Source organism: Scyliorhinus canicula, chromosome 12 (genome assembly GCF_902713615.1).
Source record: "Scyliorhinus canicula chromosome 12, sScyCan1.1, whole genome shotgun sequence".
Taxonomy (NCBI): domain Eukaryota; kingdom Metazoa; phylum Chordata; class Chondrichthyes; order Carcharhiniformes; family Scyliorhinidae; genus Scyliorhinus; species Scyliorhinus canicula.
Window position 1 is genome coordinate 15,981,698 of NC_052157.1, and position 24,347 is coordinate 16,006,044.

Genomic DNA, 24,347 nt, shown 5'->3' on the forward strand with positions numbered 1-24,347 from the left:
GAACAGACCCTTCGGCCCTCGATGTTGTGCCGAACAATGATCACCCCACTTAAACCCACGTAACCCGTATACCCGTAACCCAACAATCCCCCCATTAACCTTACACTATGGGCAATTTAGCATGGCCAATCCACCTAACCCGCACATCTTTGGACTGTGGGAGGAAACCGGAGCACCCAGAGGAAACCCACGCGCACACGGGGAGGACGTGCAGACTCCACACAGACAGTGACCCAGCCGGGAATCGAACCTGGGACCCTGGAGCTGTGAAGCATTGATGCTAACCACCATGCTACCGTGAGGCCCCAATCACGTGAGGCCCCGATCAGCACTTGAACTTGAACCTTGTGGTGGTATCATAAAGATACATGGCCACTCTAGAGCAAGGTGATTAAACAGAGCAAATTAAGTGTAAAACACACTTAGCAACAGGAGTCTGCATGTTCTCCCCGTGTCAGCTGCAGATGGGGAGAGGATCCAAAGGTGCCCCATCCAAAGTAAGAACCTCAACCTGAGCCCCTTCAGCCCAGCACAAGAACTCCTGACCCCCACCTGCCAAGAAGGACCCCCCCACCCCCCATCAGCACCTTGCACAAATTCAAGCTGGCGCGTCCGGGGTGCCGGAGCATTCCACCTGGCTGGTGAATGGTGTGTCCTACCTGGCAATGGGGCATTGGGAAACCCGCTTTGGCTGACAGGGCGGGCACAGGGACTCACAACCATTTTGCTGCCATGCGCGAATGCCGATCTTGCCACACCATGGGATTCACCACTCGAACAGCATTATAGAATCATAGAATCCCTACAGTGCAGAAGGAGGCCATTTTTTGGGGTGGTATGGTGACGCAGTGGTTAATAATCTAATAAGATGGCTTCCGGTTGCGGCTATGACTAGCTAAGTCGCACATTTGGAAGCTCCTGCGACAAAGGTGTTTTCGGGCCAATTGGAGGGCCCCAACGGTGCTGAAAAGACGAATCCCGGTGGGGGAAGGTCCCCTGAGGAGAACTAGACCGATTTTATGGTCGGTACTCGGAGTGGAGCGGCAAGAAAAGTGGCAGCAGCTCCCCAAAAAAAGCGGGGGAAGAAAATCAAAATGGCGGCCGGCGGCGCACCGGAGGGGTGGAGGAAATGGGCGGAGGAGCAGCAGGCCGCTCTCCTCCGTTTTTTCACGGAGCTGAAAGTGGAGCTCTTAGAGTCCATGAACGCGACGGCCGCCAGGTTGGTGGGGGCCCAGGCGACCCAAGAGGCGTCGATCAGAGAGCTGCAGCAGGAGATGACCGCGAGGGAGGAGGAGGCCACGGTCCTCGGGGCAAAGGTGGAGGTGCACGAGGCACTCCACCTGAAGTGGCAGAGCCGTTTCGAGGAGCTGGACACTCGGATGAGGAGGAAAAATTTGAGGATCCTGGGCCTAGAAGAAGGCCTGGAGGGGTCGGATCTCCCGAGATATGTTGCGGAGATGCTGAGCTCCCTGATGGGGGAAGGGGCCGGTCCTGCGCCCCTGGAGCTGGAAGAGGCATACCGGGTCATGGCCAGGAGGCCTAGGGCAAACGAGCCCCCGAGGGCGGTGCTGGTGCGGTTCCAGCGGCTATGTGATCGGGAGAAAGTCCTGAGGTGGGCAAAAAGGGAGAAAAGCAGTAAGTGGCAGAACTCGACGGTAAGGGTGTACCAGGACTGGAGTGCGGAGGTGGCAAAGCGGCGGGCCCGGTTCAACCGGACGAAGGCGGTGCTACACGCGAAGAGGATCAAATTTGGAATGCTGCAGCCGGCGCGCTTGTGGGTCACCTACAAGGACCAACATCATTATTTTGAGTCCCCAGAGGAGGCCTGGACCTTTGTACAAGAAGAAAAGCTGGACATGAACTAAAACCTGGGAGCACCGGCGGTCGTAGCCGCCTGGGTACTCTTGATTGAGCAAGTGGCCCTTATCTTTTCAGGCCAGGTCGGAGCTGGGTAACAGTTTCTTGGATTGTTTGGCTTTTCTTGAACGTTTGACTTTTTGAATATCTTGAAGGTTTCGAGTTGTTTGGTGTTTCTGTATATTTGAACTGTTGAAATTTCTATTGCGGGTCGTTTTCTTCTTATGGTGTGTTTCTTCCCGTTTCCAACTTCCCTTAGTCATTTACCCTTTTTACCCCTTTTTCTTCGGGTGTTTGGTCTTTTTTTTGTTTTTTGTTTTTTCTTCCTTCTCTGGTTATGGTTATCTGTGGTTATTTATACTGTTTGATGGAGGGTGATGGTTAAGCACATTGTTAGTTGATAGCTATTTAATTATTTTGTTATTTAAGTATGTAGTTAAGTATTTATGTATTTATTTGCCATTGGGTATTTATATTGTCAAGTTGGGAAGACGGGACGGGGGGGAGTGGGTTGATCATGCGGGTTTATTTCTGGGGTTTTAAGGGGATCCTTCACGGGCGTGGATGGGGATGGGGGGGAGTGGAAGATGGGGGGGCGGGGTGTGGCCGGGCGAAAGCGGGGGCTTTCCTCTGTTTTTCCCGCGCGCGGGATGGAGGAGAGAGGAGGGGAGAAGAGTGGGGCGTGGCCAGTAATGGCGGCCTTTCCCGCGCTGGAGCGGGGTCATAGTGGAATGGCGGGGGGGGGAGGCCCCTCCCCCCCCCTCGAACCGGGAGGAGTCGGAGTGTGGCAGGAGCAGCCGGGTCAGCGGAGATCAGCTGACTCTCGGGAGTACGATGTTGGGCACATCGCGGCTAGGAGGGGTCCTAGCCAGGGGGGGGGGGGGGGGGGGGGGGGGAGGGGGGGGGGGGGAGGGAGGGTTAGGGGGAGATACCGGGTTGCTGCTGGAAAGACCAGGGACGAGAAGGGGAGAGCTGGGGGGGGGGGGGGGGGGCCATCGCTATGGGAAACGGGTCAGAAAGGGAGGGATGACCCGGGGCGAGCAAGGGACAGAACATGGCTAATCGACAGGGAGCAGGGACGGGTCGCCCAGCGATCCGATTGATTACGTGGAATGTAAGGGGGCTGAATGGGCCGGTTAAAAGATCAAGGGTCTTCTCGCACCTGAAGGGACTGAAGGCTGATGTAGCGATGTTGCAGGAGACTCACTTGAGGGTAGCAGATCAGGTCCGCCTGAGAAGGGGGTGGGTGGGACATGTGTTCCACTCAGGCTTGGATGTCAAGAACCGGGGGGTGGCGATTCTGGTGGGAAAGAGGGTGTCGTTCGTGGCGGCAGAAGTGGTGGCAGACAAGGAGGGCAGGTATGTGATGGTGAGGGGTAGGTTGCAGGGAGAGAATGTGGTGCTGGTGAATGTGTATGCCCCGAATTGGGACGACGCGGGCTTTATGAGGCGCCTGCTGGGCCTCATCCCGGGACTGGAGGCAGGGGGCCTGATCATGGGAGGGGACTTTAATACGGTGTTGGACCCTGGGCTGGATAGATCGAGTTCCAGGACGAATAGGAGGCCGGCAGCGGCAGAGGTGTTAAGGGGGTTTATGGAGCAGATGGGAGGGGTAGACCCATGGAGATTTGGTAGGCCTAGGGCGAGGGAGATTGGGGGAGTGAGAGAGAGGGGTGGGGACGTAGTGCAGAAGGGGCAAGAGGTGAATAGGGTCTTCAGGGACTTCTACAGGGAATTGTATAGGTCTGAACCGCCGAAGAGGAGAGGGGGAATGGAGAGCTTTCTCGACAAATTGAGGTTCCCAAAGGTACAGGAGGAGCTGGTAGAAGGGTTGGGGGCGCCGATAGAGCTGCAGGAGCTAATTAAAGGGATAGGCCAGATGCAGGCGGGGAAGGCGCCGGGGCCGGATGGGTTCCCGGTGGAGTTTTACAGGAAATTTGTGGACTTGGTGGGCCCAGTGCTGGTGAGAGCCTTTAATGAGGTGCGCGAGGGGGGGGTTTTGCCCCCAACAATGTCGCAGGCCCTGATCTCCTTGATTTTGAAGCGGGACAAGGACCCGGTCCAGTGCGGGTCCTACAGGCCTATCTCCCTCTTGAATGTAGATGCCAAGCTGTTAGCAAAGGTCCTGGCAACCAGGATAGAGGATTGTGTGCCAGGGGTAATCCATGAAGACCAGACGGGGTTCGTGAAGGGACGCCAACTTAACACAAATGTCCGGAGATTGTTAAACGTGATCATGATGCCGGCAGTGGAGGGGGAGGCGGAGATAGTGGTAGCGCTAGACGCGGAGAAGGCATTCGATAGGGTGGAGTGGGAATACTTGTGGGAGACGTTGGAAAGGTTTGGGTTTGGGGAGGGATTTATCAAGTGGGTAAAGCTGCTCTATTCGGCCCCGATGGCGAGTGTGGTAACAAACGGGAGGAGGTCAGAATATTTTGGGCTCCATCGAGGTACTAGGCAGGGATGTCCCCTATCCCCCTTACTCTTTGCATTAGCGATTGAACCATTAGCGATGGCACTGAGGGGTTCAGGGGGGTGGAGGGGACTGACAAGGGGAGGGGAGGAGCATCGGGTCTCGCTCTATGCGGATGACCTGTTGCTGTATGTGGCAGACCCGGAGGGGGGAATGCCGGAGGTTATGGAAATACTAGCGGAGTTCGGGGACTTTTCGGGATATAAATTAAATCTGGGGAAAAGTGAGGTCTTTGTAATACACTCGGGAGACCAGGGGGAGGGAATTGGGAGGCTCCCCTTCAAAAGAGCAGTAAAAAGTTTCAGGTACTTGGGGGTGCAGGTGGCAAAGAACTGGGGGACCCTCCACAAGCTGAACTTTTCTAGGCTGGTGGAACAGATGGAGGAGGAGTTTAAGAGGTGGGACATGGTGCCGCTGTCGCTGGCAGGGAGGGTGCAGTCAGTTAAAATGACGGTCCTCCCGAGGTTCTTGTTTTTGTTCCAGTGTCTGCCCATCTTCCTCCCTAGGGCCTTTTTCAAGAAGGTAACGAGTAGTATCATGGGGTACGTGTGGGCACATGGCACCCCTAGAGTTAGAAGGGTCTTTTTGGAGCGGAGTAGGGATAGTGGAGGGCTGGCGTTACCCAATCTTTCAGGATATTACTGGGCGGCAAATGCATCGATGGTACGAAAGTGGATGATGGAAGGGGAGGGGGCAGCTTGGAAGCGTATGGAGAGGGCGTCCTGTGGCAACATAAGCTTAGGGGCACTGGTAATGGCACCATGGCCGCTCCCTCCCACGAGGTATACCACGAGCCCGGTGGTGGCGGCCACCCTCAAGATCTGGGGGCAGTGGAGGCGACACAGGGGGGAAGTGGGGGGTCTGATAAGGGCACCACTAAGAGGGAACCACAGATTTGCACCGGGAAATACAGGAGGGGGATTTCTGAGCTGGCAGAGGGTGGGCATCAGGCAACTGAAGGACTTGTTTATAGAGGGGAGGTTTGCGAGCTTGGGAGAGCTGGAGGAGAAATTCGGGCTCCCCCCGGGGAACACGTTCAGGTACCGCCAAGTGAAGGCATTTGCCAGACGACAGGTAGAGGGGTTTCCCGTGCTTCCCGACAGGGGGGCGAGTGATAGGGTGCTATCAGGGGTCTGGGTCGGGGAGGGGAAGATCTCGGACATTTATAAGATTATGCAGGAGGTGGAGGAGGTACCAGTAGTGGAGTTGAAAGACAAGTGGGAGGTAGAGCTGGGGGAACAGATAGAGGATGGGACATGGGCAGACGCCCTAGAGAGGGTCAACTCGTCGTCGTCATGTGCGAGACTGAGTCTCATTCAATTTAAGGTACTGCATAGAGCCCACATGACGGGGACAAGGATGAGTCGGTTTTTCGGGGGTGAAGACAGGTGTGTCAGATGTTCGGGAAGCACTGCGAATCATGCACACATGTTTTGGGCATGTCCGGCACTGGAGGAGTTCTGGAAGGGGGTGGCAGGGACGGTGTCGAGAGTGGTGGGGTCCAGGGTCAAGCCAGGATGGGGACTTGCGATCTTCGGGGTCGGGGTGGAGCCGGGGGTACAGGAGGCGAGGGAGGCTGGAATATTAGCCTTTGCGTCCTTGGTGGCTCGGAGGAGGATCTTGATTCAGTGGAGGGACGCAAGGCCTCCAAGTGTTAACACCTGGTTAAACGACATGGCAAACTTCATCCAATTGGAAAGAATCAAATTCGCCCTGAGAGGGTCGGTGCAGGGGTTTTTCAGGCGATGGCAACCCTTCCTGGACCTCTTAGATCAGAGATAGAAACTGAGGTCGTGACAGCAGCAACCCGGGAGGGGAGGGGAGGGCGGGAGGGAGGGGGGGGGGGGGGAGGGTGTGGGGGAGGGGAGGGGGGGGGAGGGGAGGGGGAGGGGGGATAACAACGAAGGAAACACGGTATCGGTGGTGTCACGGGCAAGGCCTACCCGAGGACACTGCCAGAAACGACAAGATGGTCTGGCGGTCGGTTCGTCGGCGGGGGGGGGGGGGGGGGGAGGTGGGGGGGGGGCGCGCGGGTAGGGGGTGGGGGGGATTCTTGTTAAGTAGGGGGGTTTGACTTTGTTTTGATATAACTCACATGTGGGGGGGGTTAAAATGTTTGTACTTTGAAAAATTTCTTCAATAAAAAGTATTTAAAAAAAATAAAAAATAAAAATAAAAAAAATAATCTAATAATAATCTTTATCATAATAATCATTATTGTTGTCACAAGTAGGCTTATATTAACACTGCAATGGCGTTACTGTGAAAATCCCCTAGTCACCACACTCCAGCTCCTGTTTGGGTACACTGCGGGAGAATTCAGAATGTCCAATTCAGCTAATAAGTGTGTGTTTCGGGACTTGTGGGAGGAAACTGGAAGAAATCCACGCAGACACTGGGAGAACGTGCAGACTCCGCAGACAGTGACCCAAGCCGGAATCGAACCTGGAACCCATCGCTGTGAAGCAACAGTGCTAGCGACTGTGCTACCGTGTCACCCATGCACTGGTTAGCACTGTTGCCTCACGGTGCTGTGGTCCCAGGTTTGATCCTGGCCCCGGGTCATCGTCCGTGTGAACTCTGGGTATTCTCCCCATGTTTGCGTGGGTGTCGCCACTGCAACCCAAAGATGTGCAGGATAGGTGGATTAGCCATGCTAAATTGCCCCTTAATTGGGGAAAAAAAAATAATTGGGTACTCTATATTTATTTTTTTTGAAATCAAAAAAAAAGGAGGCCATTTGGCCCATCGAGTCTGTACTTACTCTCTGCAAGAGTACCCCATCCAGGCCCACTCCTCCACCCAATCTCTGTAACCCCACCTAACCTTTGGACACTAAGGGTGGTATTCTTCGCTTCCGGGACTAAGTGTTTTCGCGTTTCACGACGGCGCGAACAGGTCCCAGGCACAGCCTATTCTGGCCCCCACAGGAGGCCAGCATGGTGCTGGAGTGGTTCACGCCACTCCAGCATCCCCATGTGGCGCCAAATGGGCGCTGCGCCAACCCACGCATGTGCAGTTGGTGCAGCTCATTCCTGCACATGCGCAGTTGGGCCGCGCCATCCTGCGCATGGGCGGGAAACTTCTTACGCGTCCCTCACCAACAGGGCGCTGGTGTTCTGGGGCCGGCCGCGGAAGGAGGTAGGCCCGGGGCAGGAGAGGCCGGCCTGCCGATTGGAGGCCCCCCTTCCCCGGTGAAGGAGCCCCCCTCCCCCCACAGGCCGCCCCCTCAGCGTTCCCGCACAGATTCCACCGGCAGCGACCAAGGGTGGACGGAGCCAGCGGGAACCTGTCGTGTCGGAGCGGCCGCTCGGCCCATTCGGGCCGAAGAATCGCCGCTCGCTGTTTACGGCGATTCTCCGAGCAGCCTGACGCGATTCGCGCGTCGCTGGTTTCGGGCGGGTGGGAGAATCGCGTGCGGGGGTCGGTGCGGCGTGGCGCGATTCACGCGGCGCCCATGCGATTTTCCCACCCGGCGTGGGGCGGGAAAATACCGCCCATAGCCTCAATTGCTGATGGCCAATCCACGGAACCTGAATATCTTTGGACTGTGGGAGGAAACCGGAGCACCCTACACAGACACAGGGAGAACATGCAAACTCCAACCGGCAGTCATCCTCGGCCGGGATTGAACCCAGGTCCCTGGTGTTATGAGTCAGCAGTGCTAACCACCGTGCCACCCCGATCTTTGCAACACAGAACAGAGAATCGCAGTCGCAGATATTCAAATCGCATCTCGAATACTGTGAGCTGTTTTGGTCTCCTTAAATAAGGAAGGATGTTAATGAGTTGGAGGTGTTCAGAGGAGGTGTACTAGATTGTTAACTGGGATGAGCAGATTGTCTTATTAGGACAAAAGCAAATTACTGCGGATGCTGGAATCTTATCAGGACCGTTTGGACAGGCTGGGTTTGGAATTTAGAAGGATGACTTGATTGAAGAATATCCTGAATGGCCTTGACAAGGTTGATGTGGAAAGGATGTTTCCTCTTCTGAATGACTCCCGAATTAGGGGGCACTGTTTTAAATTTATTTTTTTAATTTTAGAGTGTCCAATTTTTTTTTCCAATTAAGGGGCAATTTAACGTGGCTAATCCACCTAGCCTGGGTTGTGGGGGTGAAACCCACGCAAACCCACGCAAACACAGGGAAAATGTGCAAACTCCACACGGACAGTGACCCAGAGCCGGGATCGAACCTGGGACCTCGGTGCCGTGAAGCAACAGTGCTAACCCACTGCGCTACCGTGCTGCCCACACTGTTTTAAAATTAAGGGTCACCCTTACAGGACAGAGCTGAGGAGAATAATTTTCTCTCAGAAGGCTTTGCGACTTTGGAACCCTCTACCTCAGAACGCAGTTAAAACAGGGTCACTGAATATTCTTAAAGCAGAGGGAGATAGATTCTTATTAGGCAAGGGAATCAAATGTTATCAGGGTAGATCAGAATTTAGAACTCATCAGCCATGATCTTGTTCAATGGTTCGAAAGGTTTACTTCTGATCTTATTTCATATGCTTTTTCGTTTGTATGTTCATACTGATTAGTAAGTTTGCGGACGACACAAAGGTTGATGGAATTGCGGATAGTGATGAGGACTGTCAGAGGATACAGCAGGATTTAGATCGTTTGGAAACTTGGGCGGCGAAATGGCAGATGGAGTTTAATCCGGACAAATGTGAGGTGATGCATTTTGGAAGGTCTAATGCAGGTAGGGAATATACAGTGAATGGCAGAACCCTCAAGGGTATTGTCAGTCAGAGAGATCTTGGTGTACAGGTCCACAGGTCACTGAAAGGGGCAACACAGGTGGAGAAGGTAGTCAAGGACGCATACGGCATGCTTGCCTTCGTTGGCCGGGGCACTGAGTATAAAAATTGGTAAGTCATGTTGCAGCTTTATGGAACCTTAGTTAGGCCACACTTGGAGTATAGTGTTCAATTCTGGTTGCCACACTACCAGAAGGATGCGGAGGCTTTAGAGAGGGTGCAGGACAGATTTACCAGGATGTTGCCTGGTATGGAGGGCATTAGCTTTGAAGAGAGGTTGAATAAACTTGGTTTGTTCTCACTGGAACAAAGGAGGTTGAGGGGCGATCTCATAAAGGTCTCCAGAATTATGAGGGGCATGGACAGAGTGGATAGTCAGAGACTTTTTCCCAGGGTAGAGGGGTCAATTACTGAGGGGCATAGGTTTAAGGTGTGAGGGGCAAGGTTTAGAGGAGATGTACGAGGCAAGTTTTTTACACAGAGGGTAGTGGGTGCCTGGAACTTGTTGTCGGAGGAGCTGATGGAAGCAGGGACGATAGGGACGTTTAAGGGGCAGCTTGACAAATACATGAATAGGATGGCAATAGAGAGATACGGACCCCGGAAGTGTTGAAGATTTTAGTTTAAACGGGCAGCATGGCCGGCGCAGGTGTGGAGGGCCGAAGGGCCTGTTCCTGGGCTGTACTTTTCTTTTTTCTTTGTTCATGGCTGATCTTCCTCCGCAACTGCACTTCCTCACTTTATCCCTAATTCCCGTAATGTCCTGTGGTGGCTGGCCCCTTTAAGGGGCAGGCGGCTGATATGCTCACATGATCCAGAAAAACCAATCAGGGGACCAGGGTGAGGGTTCACCCTGGCAAGCGCCGGCTTTTGCCTCAGATTGATTCCAGAAGCTGACTGGCAGCCATGAAGCTGCGAGACTCTGTGAGATATTAACACATTCTGATCGCTTAATGTACCACGATCAGCCTTCTTAGCCTTGGTCACTACATTTCCTTTTACCTTTCTGTGCATGGCATCTTTGTCAATCTCCGCCTGTGGCTGGCCTTCTATCCAGCCCCACAATCCACCCCCCCCCCCACCCCTCCAAATTCAAAACGTTAGCTTCCTTCGCTCGCCACGGACCTGCTGAGATTGTCCAGTACTTTCTGTTTCTGTTTCAGATTCCAGCATCCGCAATAATTTGCTTTTATAGGTAAGATATTATTTTGTAAATAAACATTAGGTATTTTTTTTTAAAATTCCAATTAAGGGGCGATTTTAGCATGGCCGATCCACCTACCCTGCACATCGTGGCGTTGTGTGGCTGAGACCCACGCAGTCACAGGGAGAACGTGCAAACTCCACACGGTGTAAATAAACATTAGTTGTTCCCTACCTTGGGAGCCAAAGTTATTAAATGCCTAAAAAGAGGTTATTGAAACTACAACTCCTCACCACTGTGATGCAGCTTCAGGATGCTGTGTGAGTTATTCTTTTAAGGATCCTGTCGAAAAGGATTTCAGCCATCATTTTTTTACAGAAATGGGAACGTGAGTATTACAGTAGGTTATTTAAAATTGAATTTTTAAAATGTTTTCTCTGCAGGGGGGGAATCACAAATGGAAGCATTAGGATATTCCAGACGTGAACCAAAACGATCTGTCTCAAGTATGTCCAGTCTGTGTAGAAATTTAAAAACTGCATAAACTATTCGCATACCGGATGGATTTTGGAAACATACCACTTATAAAGGGTGACTACAGAATCATTTTAATCTATGGCCATTTTGGCAGAAAACACTAATCACAGGATAGCATGAAAGTGCTTCAACAATATTTTTGAACTGAACTGCTGCAATTTTAAAAATAGAGCCCTTTTAAAATCCTTTTAATTTGTATCCGCCTGAAGCCTCTCACCTAGTTATCCAAGATCATTTTTGTCTTTTGCTGTCTGTCATTACCTCCCTCTGCTGGCTATAATCAGCTAACTCAATACACATTGGGGATTGCATTTGAGCACTTTTGCTCTGTGTGACTCAGTATCACAACACCTAACCTTTCCGCCCTGGCTCAGTCTAAACATGTCCCATGTTTCACCCAAGGGATTACATTTTTTTCAATTTAAAGTGCCCAATTATTTTTCTTCCCCAATTGAGGGACAATTTAGCGTGGCCAATCCACCTGTCCTGCACGTGTTTGGGTTGTGCGGGTGACACTCACGCAGACGAGGGGAGAATGTGCAAACTCCACACAGACAGTGACCTGGACCGGGATCAAACCCGGGTCCTCGGCGCCGTGAGGATGCAGTGCTAAGCACTGTGCCACCGTGCTGCCCCTTCACCTAAGGGATTAATTAGTGCTCCACTGACCCCTGGTGTAGAGAGGAGATCTCATTATTTTCTAGCTGCAATTTCGCTTTGTCTGATGCAATGCTTCCAACTTTGCTTCTTGTTGTATTAATTTTGTTTTGTGATCAATTTTTCCGGGTTTCAAAGACGTATGCTGGTTCTATTTATCGTGCTTCCCCGTCGATCGTGTAAGGAGGTTACAAAACTATGATTATGATCATCCCCTCTCCCACCCCACCCCTTGCCCTCTGACCTGGGTTTGACTTGCAGAGTACTGTGGCTGACTTCAAAACACTTATCCACATTTAACAATCAAAAAAGCAGACTTTAAAAAAGTGATTGGCCGAGGAAATTGCTTTCTGCTGGCTCTGGAAGGACTATGTGCAATGAGTTTAGATCATTTCATCTCACATCATTGCAGGGAGGGATCCACACCACAAACTGCCAATATTTCGGCACAAAATGTACCTTTTTTTTGCTCGGAAAGCCTACCCGATGACTGATGTGGGAAGCAGGGGTACAAGTAAGATAATGTTGAATGCTCCTCTTAGGTTGAGGGTAGGGGCCGGGATTCTCCCCTACCAGGCCGGGTGGGGGGTCCCAGCGTGATGGAGTGGCGTGAACCACACCGGCGTCGCTCCGCATCTTTAGGGGCCAAACCCTAACATTGAGGGGCTAGGCCCGCGCTGGATTGGTTGGCACTCCACCGGCTGGCGGGAACGGCCTTTGGTGCCACGCCAGCCAGGGCCGAAGGGACTTCACTGGCTGGCGGAAGTCCGCGCATGCGCCGGAGCGTCTGCGGCTGCTGACGTCATCCCCGCGCATGCGCTGGGGAGGGGGTCACTTCCGCCTCCGCCATGGTGAAGACTATGGTGAAGGCGGAAGGAAAAGAGTGCCCTCACGGCACAGGCCAACCCGCCGATCGGTGGGCCCCGATCACGGGCCTGGCCACCATGGGGGCACCCCCCCGGGCCAGATCGCCCCGCGGCCGCCCCAGGACCCCGGAGCCCGCCCGCGCCGTCTGCTCCCGCCGGTCAGGTAGGTGGTTTGATCCACGGCAGCGGGAGAAGCATGACAGCGGCGGGACTTCGGCCCATCGCGGGCCGGAGAATCACCGGGGGGGGGGGGCACACTGACCGGCAAGGAGCAATTCCCGCCCCCCCCCCCCCCGAATCTCCAGTGCCGGAGAATGTGGGACGTGGCGGGGGCGGATTGACGCCAGCCCCTAATTCTCCAACCCGGCGGGGGGGTCGGAGAATCCCGCCAGGGTTTCTAACTGTGATTAAGCGTATTCCTGGAGGTTAATAATAATAATCTTTATTGTCACAAGTAGGCTTACATTAACACTGCAATGAAGTTACTGTGAAAAGCCCCTAGTCGCCACATGTCCAGCGCCTGTTCATGTACACACAGGGAGAATTCAGAATGTCCAATTCACCTCATGAGCACGTCTTTCGGGACTTGTGGGAGGAAAACGGAGAGGGCGGAGGAAACCCACGCAGACACGGGAAAAACGTGCAGTGATCCAAGCCGTGAATCGAACCTGGGACTTTGGCGCTGTGAAGCAACAGTGCAACCACTGTGCTACCGTGCCGCCCATCACATGATTTGCCCCCCCCCCACCCTCCAGCCATTAGTTGGCCAACACATCCTTCCTTGTGATTCACTGCCTTCCTACATCAATTGGAACGCAAAAAGACTCATTACCCAATTGGATGATGCTTGACTGTCAGTTAAACCATTCCCCCACCCCCCCCATTTTCATTATTTTAATACCTCGAAAAGGTAAATGTTGAAAAATGACCCCCAAAAACGTTTGCAATGTCACAATGATTTTTCTCCAGGATTGCACACAGAAAGGACATTTCCCCTTGTCGGTGAGGCAAGAACAAGGGGGCACTGGTTTAAAATGAGGGGTCGCTTTAGAAGAGAAGAATTCTTTTCTGTCAGAGGGTTATGCGACATTGTGCCTCAGAAGGGGTTGGAGACGGGGAGTGAATGAATATTTTTAAGGTGTAGGCAGATTTCAAGGGAATCAAAGGTTATTGGGGGTAGATGGGAACATAGAATTCAAAACACACAGATCAGCCACGACCTAATTGAATGTCGGAGCAGGCTTGAGGGGCCGAATGAGCGAGTTCTCCTATTTCATATGTTTGTGTAAGGTAAAGTCACCATAGTCCCAGATGACCATCGGCTGCTTTTCCTTTCAGGGAGAGAGCTGACTGGTGGTGGTAAAACCTGAGGATCACCACACCTCAGGCGTGGGGCAAGGTTGAGAAGGTGGGGACTTCATGAATAACCTCAGCCAGTACAGGAATTGAACCCACGCTGTTGGCCTCGCTTTGCACCGCAAATCAGCAGTCTAACCAGCTGAGCTATACCTACCCTGGCAGTGACCTGGCGATTGATCTTCAATTCCCGGAGACTCCTTGGCCAATCCTGGAGACTTGGCAACTTTGGGTTGGGGATGAGCTGCAGCGTAATTACAGAGAGCTTCACTAAACATCGAACCATGCTATACCTGACAGTATTCAAAGTTTTTTAAAAATAAATTTAGATTACCCAATAATTTTTTCCAATTAAGGGGCAATTTAGCGTGGCCAATCCACCTACTCTGCACATTTTTGGGTTGTGGGAGCGAAACCCACGCAGACACGGGGAGAATGTGCAAACTCCACACGGACAGTGACCCAGAGCCGGGTTCGAACCTGGGACCTCGGCGCCGTGAGGCAGCCGTGCTAACCACTAGGCCACCGCGCTGCCCGACTGTATTCAAAGTTGACACTCGTATCCAAAGTCATGCTGCATTCCTCGGCATGTTTCCATCCTGAAATTCTTTCCCGAGGAAATTCCATACTTCTGCGTTTCCTGCCACATTCAAAGGGAGTGTTATTTGAAGTTGAGACTGAAGCACTATAAGCCCTGATTTTGTAACCCACGTTTCCTGTGAAAATGAATTCCCACAGGCAGCACTGAATCATGCAATTTACCTTCTGTCTTCATAAACAACATATACAAGTTTTACTCCTTGTAATGTGACACAACATAACGATATGTTCATATTTTTTCTTTTGAAAAAGTAAGAACCAAAGTGCATTACAAAGGAACAATGTTTAAGTGAACTGTTGTGTTCAGATAACACAGGCTGCTACTTGATGCAGTCAAGGATGCTCCAGATTCTGAAATGAGTTCAACGTGCTTATTGAACTATTAACACAGTTCTCAAATTTTTTGACTCCCTGCTAATCTAAGTGTAGTAACTCACTCTAACTATACCAGCTTGCTCTAAGCCACGTGCTGGGGTGTGATTCTGCTGATCAACCCTGTCTAACTCTCTAGATGTCTGTCTGTGGAAAGAGGCAGGGTGTGAGTGCCTCATCCCTTTTATAGTGTTTATGTCATGCCCCCTTGTGGTGATGCCACCTCTGAGTGTCCTGACTGCCCATTGGTTGTGTCCTCTTTGAGTGTTCATTGGTTGCATGTTTGCATATCATGACATCTCCCCTTTTTTTTTAGATGTATATACATTTGAATGTGTCTGTCTAATGTGACTTACTGAGGAATACAGAACAGAACAAACAAAACAAATGCTCATAAGTCCAGTCTCTGAGGCTTGCGTCTGATGCTCGTCGACCGCTGGGGAGGTGGTGGAGGGGATGACGTGTCTTGATAGGCGAGTGGGAGGCACAACTGGTGGCCTGGTGGTTCGAGGTGTCTGGAGGTGGCAATTCGACATGTGGAAATGGAGGGGAAAGTGGCTGTGAGCAAGCAACTTTTCGCACTGCCCTTCGATTCCTTCACACAATGGAGCCATCAGCCATATGTATGACATAGGATCTGGGCGTGGCCTGTCGAACAATAACAGCCGGAGCAGATCACTCACCATCCGTTATCTGGATCCTAACTGTGTCTGTCTGCCGGGGATAGCACGTCCAGATCGGTGGCATGTGCGTCATAGCCCTACTTCTGGCTGTCGCGAAGCTGCTGCATCTTCTGCAGCACTGGGAGGTGATCAAGGTTGGGCAGCTATATGGCTGGAAGCGTCGTCCGCAGGTCCCTGTTCATCAGCAGTTGAACTGCAACATGCCAGTGGACAAGGGAGTCGCCCGGCACGCAAGTAGTGCAAGGTGTATGTTGGAAGCGGAGTCCGAGGCCTTGCGGATAAGCTGCTTAACGATGTGCACCCCTTTTTCAACTTTACCATTGGACTGCGGATAGTGCGGAAAGGAGGTGACATGCCTGAAATTGTGAAATTCTTGGAAAACGTGGACCATTCTCGACTGTGGAAGCACGGGCCACTGTCGCTTATGATGGTGTTCAGGATGCCATGCCGTGAGAATGTCTCTTTACCCGCTTTGATGGCGGTCCGTGAGGTGAGGTCTGGCAGCTTCAGCACCTCAGGATAGTTCGAAAAGTAATCGCAGATTAAGATATAGTCACGACCATTCGCGTGGAATAGGTCAATGCCAACCTTGGACCACGGAGAGGAGTCTATGTCATGTAGTTGGAGTGTCTCCTTGCTCTGTGCTGGTTGGAACCTCTGACAGGTTTCGCAGTTCAGGACCATGTCTGTGATGTCCTTGTTGATGCCGAGCCAGTAGACAGCTTGCCGGGCCCTGCGTCTGCACTTTTCTACGCCCAGGTGTCCCTCATGAATCTGCCGCAGCACCATGCTCTGGAGATGTAGTGGGATGACTATCCTATTCAGCTTGTGCAGGATCCCGTCGATCAGCGTCAGGTCATCCTTGACATTGTAGAATTGAGGGCATTGCACTTTCTGCCAGCCATTGCTGAGGTTGTGGATGACTCGCTGCAACAGGGGGTCTTTGGCCATCTCCTCTCGGATGAGAATGATCTTCTCATCTGTTGCTGGGAGAGTGCTTGCACACAGTTGTACCTGCAATTCAATGTGCTGGATGATCTCCAGAGGGTCACTGGGTGAGGTGACGGAGCGGGACAATGCACGACGATGATGAGCTCCTTGCCAGGTGTGTACACCAAATTTAAATCATACCTCCAGAGATTGAGCAGAATTCTCTGCAAACGAGGCATCATGTCATTCAGGTCCTTTTGGATGATGTGGACCAGAGGCCTATGATCTGTCTCAACAGTAAATGTTGGCAAGCCATCGACATAATCATGAAATTTGAGGATGCCGGTGAGAAGACCTAAACACTCCTTCCCAATCTGCGCATATCTGGTCTCAGTGGGTGTCATTGCCTGTGACACGTATGCTACTGGTACCCAGGATGGTGTGTCTTTTCTTTGAAGCAACACCACCCCAATGCCATCCTGACTCACATCTGTGGATATCTTGGTCTCTCGGTCTGGGTCAAAGAATGCAAGGACGGGTGCAGTGGTGAGCTTGGCGTTCAGCTCCAGCCACTCTGCTCAGTGCTCCGCCTTCCACTCAAAGGCAGTTGATTTTTTTCACCAGGTTGCGTAGGGCCGTGGTGTGTGTGGCCAAATTTGGGATGAAATTGCCAAGGGAATTGACCATTCCCAGGAAGCGCAGTACTGCCTTCTTGTCCTTGGCGACTTTCATTGCCTCGATGGCTTTAATTTTGTCTGTGTCCGGGTACACACCGTATTGCAAAATCTGATCGCCCAGGAACTTCAGCATGGATGTCCCAAAACAGCGTTTGGACCTGTTTAGCTTGAGGCCATGTTTATGTATGCGTCAGAATACTTTCTTGAGTCGCGACACATGTTCCTCTGGGGTTGTGGACCAGATTATGATATTGTCAACGTAGACACAAACCCCTTCTATTCCCTCCGCCGTCTGTTCCATGATGCGATGGAAAATCTCTGATGCCGAGATGATGCCAAATGACATTCGGTTGGAGCAGAATCTGCCAAAAGGCGTGTTGATGGTGCAGAGCCTTCTGCTGGATTCTTCAAGTTGGATTTGCCAAAATCCTTGGGATGCGTCCAATTTTGTGAAGAAGCGCACGAGTGCCATTTCACTCGTGATTTCTTCCCTCTTCAGGATTGGATAATGTTCCCGCATAATGTTTTTGTTGAGATCCTTGGGGTCAATGCAGATGCGTAGGTTCCCCGAAGGATTCTTTACGCACACCATCGAGCTGACCCAGTCAGTTGGTTCAGTGACCTTGGAGATGATGCCTTTTTGTTGTAGACTTGTGAGCTCTGCGTTCAGGCGCTCTCTCAGTGGAGCAGGGACACGTCGTGGTGCGTGGACCACTGGTTTGGCATCAGGCTGCAGTAGAATCTTGTACTCGTACGGCAGCGTGCCCATCCTACTAAATACATCTGGGTACTGGGTTAGGATGTCGTCGATGCTGGCCTGAAGATCCGAATGGGACGGCGTTGTGGTGTAGACCCTTTGGATGAGGTTCCGTTCAGGCGTGTGCACGTAGCAGGGACGCCCTGTCTGGTTTAACAATCTCGAAGCGTAAGCTTGCTTGTGTGTGTCGGCTGGACACCTGCAGATGGCAGGACCCCAGTTCCTTGATTGCGTTTCCATTGTAGTGCAGGGGTTTGCAGGCAGCAGGAAGGATTGTGGGGGGCTTCTTGATTCTCTTGAAGTCCACCTGCAAAATCAGGTTAGCGGAGGCAACTGAACTGGATGGGGCAGTGGTTGACCTTCATCACTGCATGCCATTCTTCCTCGAAATCCACGGCCAGGATTGATTGGGTTCGTGATGTGTCCGGTGTGGCGTATTCGCACTTTGTAATAATGCCCACTCGGTAAGTGTTGTCCAATTATTCATCATCTGGATCCATCGCACTGCCTGGATCAGAGTCGTGCATTCGGTGTTGCACACTTCTGATGCGCCGCTGTCGGAATTGGGAGCGCTGGCTCCTGACTGGTGGTGCAGATTCGCACAGGGCTGCATAGTAGTTTGGTTTCCTACAGTTTAAACAGCGTTTGCCTCTTGCAGGGCAGTTTCTTTAAAAATGGGCAGTGCCGCAGTTCGCACACGTCATGACGTCGGCGCCATGATGCTCAGTGCGTCGTTGCGCATGCACGGTGCGGTTCACAGACTTCTGCACCTGCGCAGTGCGGTTTTTGGCTGTTTTGTGTTCCCGATCGCATTGCGAATGCATCGGGCCCCAGGAAGAGCGTGCAAAATGGCCGCTTTCGTCAATGGGGAGGCGCTGCATCCGGGAGATGGCCAGAACACTTTCCACCTCGTGGGAGGCTTGTTTTTCACTTTCTGCCGTTTTGTATTAGAACATAGAACAGTACAGCACAGAACAGGCCCTTCGGCCCTCAATGTTGTGCCGAGCCATGATCACCCTACTCAAACCCACGTATCCACCCTATACCCGTAACCCAACAACCCCCCCCTTAACCTTACTTTTATTAGGACACTACGGGCAATTTAGCATGGCCAATCCACCTAACCCGCACATCTTTGGACTGTGGGAGGAAACCGGAGCACCCGGAGGAAACCCACGCACACTGTGAATAGCGATTTTTAGAGTGCTCATGCACAGCACACGTTTCAATTGCGGCTGGCAGGGTCATGTGCTAGATTTTGAACAGTTGCTCTCACAGAGGATCAGAGTGGACTCCAAAAACGATTTGGTCTCTGATCATGGAGTCAGTGATATCGCTGAAGTTGCAGGATTGCGCTAGCAGTCCAAGGTTAGTTGGATAGGAGGTGAAAGATTTGTCTTTACCTTGCATCCTCTGCTGGAAGATGTAGCGCTCAAAGATTTTGTTGGTGTCCACCTCGAGGTGGCTGTCGAATTTGTCCAGACTGGTTTGGTACTTCGTTTTGTCCTGCCCTTTGGAAAAGTGAAAGGAGTTGAAGATCTCTATCGCATGGTCACCCGCAGTGGTGAGTAGAAGAGCTATCTTCCGGGCATCGGTCACGCCATTGAGGTCGGATGCTTCCACGTATAGTTGAAATTTCTGCTTGAATGATCGCCAGTTGGCACTAAGATTGCCGGTGATCCTGAGCTGATGAGGAGCCTGAATCTTGTCCATTGTGTCTGTATTTAGTAGCTGGTTGTCATGGATCTTGCTGAGTTGAACGAGATAGATTGAACAGTCATTTCTGGTACCATGTTGTGTTATGCTGCTTCGGATAACACAGGATGCTACTTGATGCAGTCTTAACTAAAGGATGTTCCAGACTCTGAAATAATTTCAACGTGTTTATTGAACTATTAAATCAGTTCTCAAATGAGTTTGACTCTCTTCTAATCTAACTGTGGTAACTCAGTCTAACTGTACCAGCTTGCTCTCAGCCACGTGCTGGGGTGTGATGCTTCTGATCAACCATGTCTAACTCTCTAGATGTCTGAGTTTGGAAAGAGGCAGGGTGTGAGTGCCTCATCCCTTTTATAATGTTTATGTCATGCCCCCTTGTGGTGATGCCACCTCTGAGCGCCCTGACTGCCCATTGGTTGTGTCCTATTCCGAATGTTCATTGGTTGAATGTTTGCATATCATGACATGAACAATGGGCCAAATCTGGTATCTGATCATTGGAGATTGGACATCAATTGGGAGATGGGTGTCAGGACTCTGCGGAAATCTTAAAACACACACATGCTGAAATTGCCCAGTAAGTTTAAACTTCCAATCGGCTAATTTATGCTGCCTGGGACACTCCGTGAAAGTCTCCAACACTAATCTCTGTATCAAACATTAGTGCCAGACAGTGGAAATGAGCTGCTTAATTACACTGGAAGAGGTGGCCCAAGCCGTGAATCGAACCTGGGACCCTGGTGCTGTGAAGCAACAGTGAAAACCACTGTGCTACGGTGCTGCCTAATATCTGGTGTAACTCAGTGATTATCCCATGTCACTGAACTAAAGTACCACAGCCGACACCCCGAATTCAGCCCCTGCAATCCATCCTAAATAATCCTTGGCCTGACTACCCTCCCAACAAGGCTATTCCCGACCCACCTCGACTACCCCTCAATGAACCACTCCCAACCCCATCCCTGAACTACCAAAGCATCTTCTAACCCGACTACCTCCCCACCTGACTATCGGTGACCCAACCCGACTACTCCTCAACGCCCCACCCCATCCCCAATCACCCAAGTATCTCACTGATCTGACTATCCTTTGACCTAAACCGACCACCTCCCTGAGTATCTAACTACCACCCTGTGCCCCGACTATTCCCCGACTGACTACCCCCCAACCCTAACATGAAAATGAAATGAAAATTGCTTATTGTCACAAGTAGGCTTCAACTGAAGTTACTGTGAAAAGCCCCCAGTCGCCACATTCCAGTGTGTGATCGGGGAGGCCGGTACGGGAATTGAACCCGCGCTGCTGGCATTGTTCTGCTTTACAAGTCAGCTGTTCAGCCCACTGTGCTAAACCAGCCACGGCTATATACTCATCCATTTAATCATCCATTCATTCACCCATTAACCCAGTCATCCTCTTAACTATTCACCCACTCACTACCTCATCCATTTATCCATTAACCAACTCACCCATTCATCTAAACACGAACTCACCCATTCACCCACTCATCCATTCACCAACTCACCTATTCATCCACTCACTCACTCTGTTACGGCCAACGTCCAGCCGCACCTGACCTGGAGTCGTAACACATAGATATAGAATTTACAGTGCAGAAGGAGGCCATTCGGCCCATCGAGTCTGCACCGACTCTTGGAAAGAGCACCCTACCCAAGGTCAACAACTCCACCCTATCCCCATAACCCAGTAACCCCACCCAACACTAAGGGCAATTTTGGACAGTAAGGGCAATTTAGCATGGCCAATCCACCTAACCTGCACATCTTTGGACTGTGGGAGGAAACCTGAGTACCCGGAGGAAACCCACGCACACACGGGGAGGATGTGCAGACTCCACACAGACAGTAACCCAAGCCGGAATCGAACCTTGGACACTGGAGCTGTGAAGCGATTGTGCTATCCACAATGCTACCGTGCTGCCACAACACAATTGAAATGAACAAATAATTCTCAGAAAAACACTGTGGGCGGGATTCTCTGACCCCGGGGCCGCGTCGGAGAATCGCCTGGCCCAGTGCGATTCACGTGACGTCGCCCCACGCGGTCCACCGTTTCTGCGGTGACCGGAAAATCGGGCCCCCCTTGGCAATTCCCCACTCGGGATGGGCCGAGTGGCCACCAAGAAAGTCCGAGTCCTGCCGGCGCTGTTCACATGTCGTCTTTCCCAGCGGGACCTCGGCATCCATCCTGTGGGGCGGGGGTGGCCTGGTGGGGAGCGAGGGGGGTCCTGACCTTGGGGGGGGGGGGGGGGGGGGCTCTACCGTGCCTGGCCCACGATCGGGGCCTACTGATCGGCGGGCTGGCCTCTCCTGGTGGGGTCTCTTTTACTCCGCGCCGGCCCCTGTAGCTCTCTGCCATGTTGCGTCGGGGCCGGCGCGGAGAAGGAAGCTAGTGTGCATGCGTGAGTTCGCGCTGGCCGCAGCACGCATGGGCAGACCCGCGGCACCCGTTTGACACCGGTCTCGGCAGCTGGAGCTGCGAGAGTCGCTCTAGTGCCGTGCTGGCCCCGTGTAGGGCTCAGGATCCCTGCTCCAGGGGGCTTGTTTTTAAAAAATATTTTTATTCTCCTCGTTTTTCACATTTTATCCCAAATTTACACCCACCAACAATAAACAGCAACAAATATGTCAATCCCCATAACAATAACAACGATCCCATCCTCCCACCAAACATTAGCTTGCATGTTTACACAAACAATGACAAAAAGGAATCAGCAATTACCCATAATCACCCTTAATACACACAGCCCCCCTCCCCCCAACCCTCCCACCCATCCCCCCAACTAATGTTCGATGTTATCCAGTTCTTGAAAGTGCAGAATGAATAATGCCCATGAATTCTAGAACTCCTCTGTCCTTCCCCTCAGTTCAAACGTAACCTTCTCAAGAGTCAAGAATTCCAACAGATCTGCCCGCCACGCCAGGGCACAGGCTGGAGAGGCTGCTCTCCATACCAACATGGTCTGCCTCAATCAACGAGGCGAAGGCTCCGATATCTGCCTCCGCCCCCGTTTCCAACCCTGGCTGGTCTGACACCCTGAATAAGGCCTCCCGGGGACCCAGGTCCAGTTTGTTCCTGGAGGCCTGTTGACGCCGTTGTAAAACGCGACAGCATTTACGACGGTGTCAACACTTAACCTCAGGATCAGAGAATCCCACGCCCAAAGTCTTTGGCTCTTTGGCTGCCCAATAACTACAGTCACTAGGTTTGAAAATTTAAACACAATTAATTTTATTAATGACAATAACTAAAATTCAATAGGCAGAAAATATACAACTATTATCTAATTCCTAAGCCCCTTCTTTAACTCGCCCCACACACACACACACACACACACACAAGACAGGCAAACACAGAAGGAAAAAAAAGGGGTGCAAAAATAATGATGAAAGTAAAAGGCTAAGAATCTTTGTTTCCGATGGTTGTCCTCTAGCACACCTTCCGTCAGTCTAGGTTTTCAGTTTGAGGTTCCTGCTTTCAGTCCATAATGGCGTTCACTGTAGATTCATCCAGGTTCTCTGGAGGTTCATAAATACCGCAGCTCGGCACGTTTCTAGAGAAAGAGAGAGAGAAACTCACAGCTTCTTCTCCGAGCATCCAGGACCTGCCTGTCCATTCTTTGGCTTTTTGAAAACTATCCTACTTGGGTAGGAACCAATCAACAACGCCTATCACCAGGCAGAATATGGCCTTTTGGCCAATTCATTGGCCAACAGAGAACCCATCGAACCAAATCCCTCTGATCTCTCTTATGTGCCAAACAATTCTGCTGTCCAAAAGCTAGCACAATGTTCTGTATCGCAAAGTTGGAGTTTCTCACTTCCTCTGCTCGACTTAAAAGGTATATGTCTATTAAACATTCATGGATCAAAAATGATAACGGCAAAATAAGAGAAATGGGAAATAAGGGAATCAACAGGAAGGGGCCTTACAAGTCACCTATTTACCCTATCACCCAGTTATGAACCCACTCACTTACTGAAAGACATGTCGGGTTGGATTTGCCATGGCCTGATGCCGGTAGCGGGTTTCCCGATACGGCGGAGAATGGAGCACCAATCCCGTGTTACACTCCCCGCGCTGGTGTTATTTGCACCTGATTAACAGGCTGGAAGCCCAAATCTCCACCCCACTGTGATGCTGCAGCCCTCTCAGCAAAAACAAGTTGGTGCAAGTATTTATAAGGGGCCCCCAGGTACCATGGACTTTGAGGGGGAGCAAGAAGGTAAGGAAACTTGTCAAACGTCTCGGGCTTGCTGGGGCATGTGTGCCTGGACCTCAAGGAGTACCAGGAAAAGACTTTGTGGCAAGTGCGTGGACTCGGGGTGATCCCCCTCCACATCAGGGTGCCCTGGCTGAGACCCCCTTGCTGCATTATTTAAACCCACCCCCTAGCTGCAACTAATGGGCTCCTGGCTGGTGAGATTGCTGACTTCTGACAGAATCCTGCAAATGCTCTGAGGGCTTCTGGTTACGTGGACCCCCACCCAGCTCGCCCCCCTGAAAAACCTCATACCCCAGCAGTGTCATCAAGGGGATGGGCGTGGCCATGCTCAATCGCCAGCCCACCAGGTGTTGACACTCCTCATGCACTCCTCAGAAGTGCCGCCCCTCAGCAGAGGAAGCAGGGAATCAGCAGAGCTCACCCTTAAACAAAGGACATATGCACCATGGCCTTTAGAACCCTCCCTGGCACACAACCACTCTCAGAGTAAAAGACTTGCTCATCTTTGCTATCAATCGCCCCCTGGACCTGGGGCATGCCAGCGATGGCTGGAAATCCTTCTGCCCGGGCATCTTGTTAGATCTGGTTTAGTTGAAGGTGATGTAGTCTGATGCCGGGGCGAGTAGGGAATCTGTGACAGCGTGGATGTACCTGTGCGTGGACATTTGCGAGATCCCGCACAGGTCCCTGCTAGGGTCCTGGAAT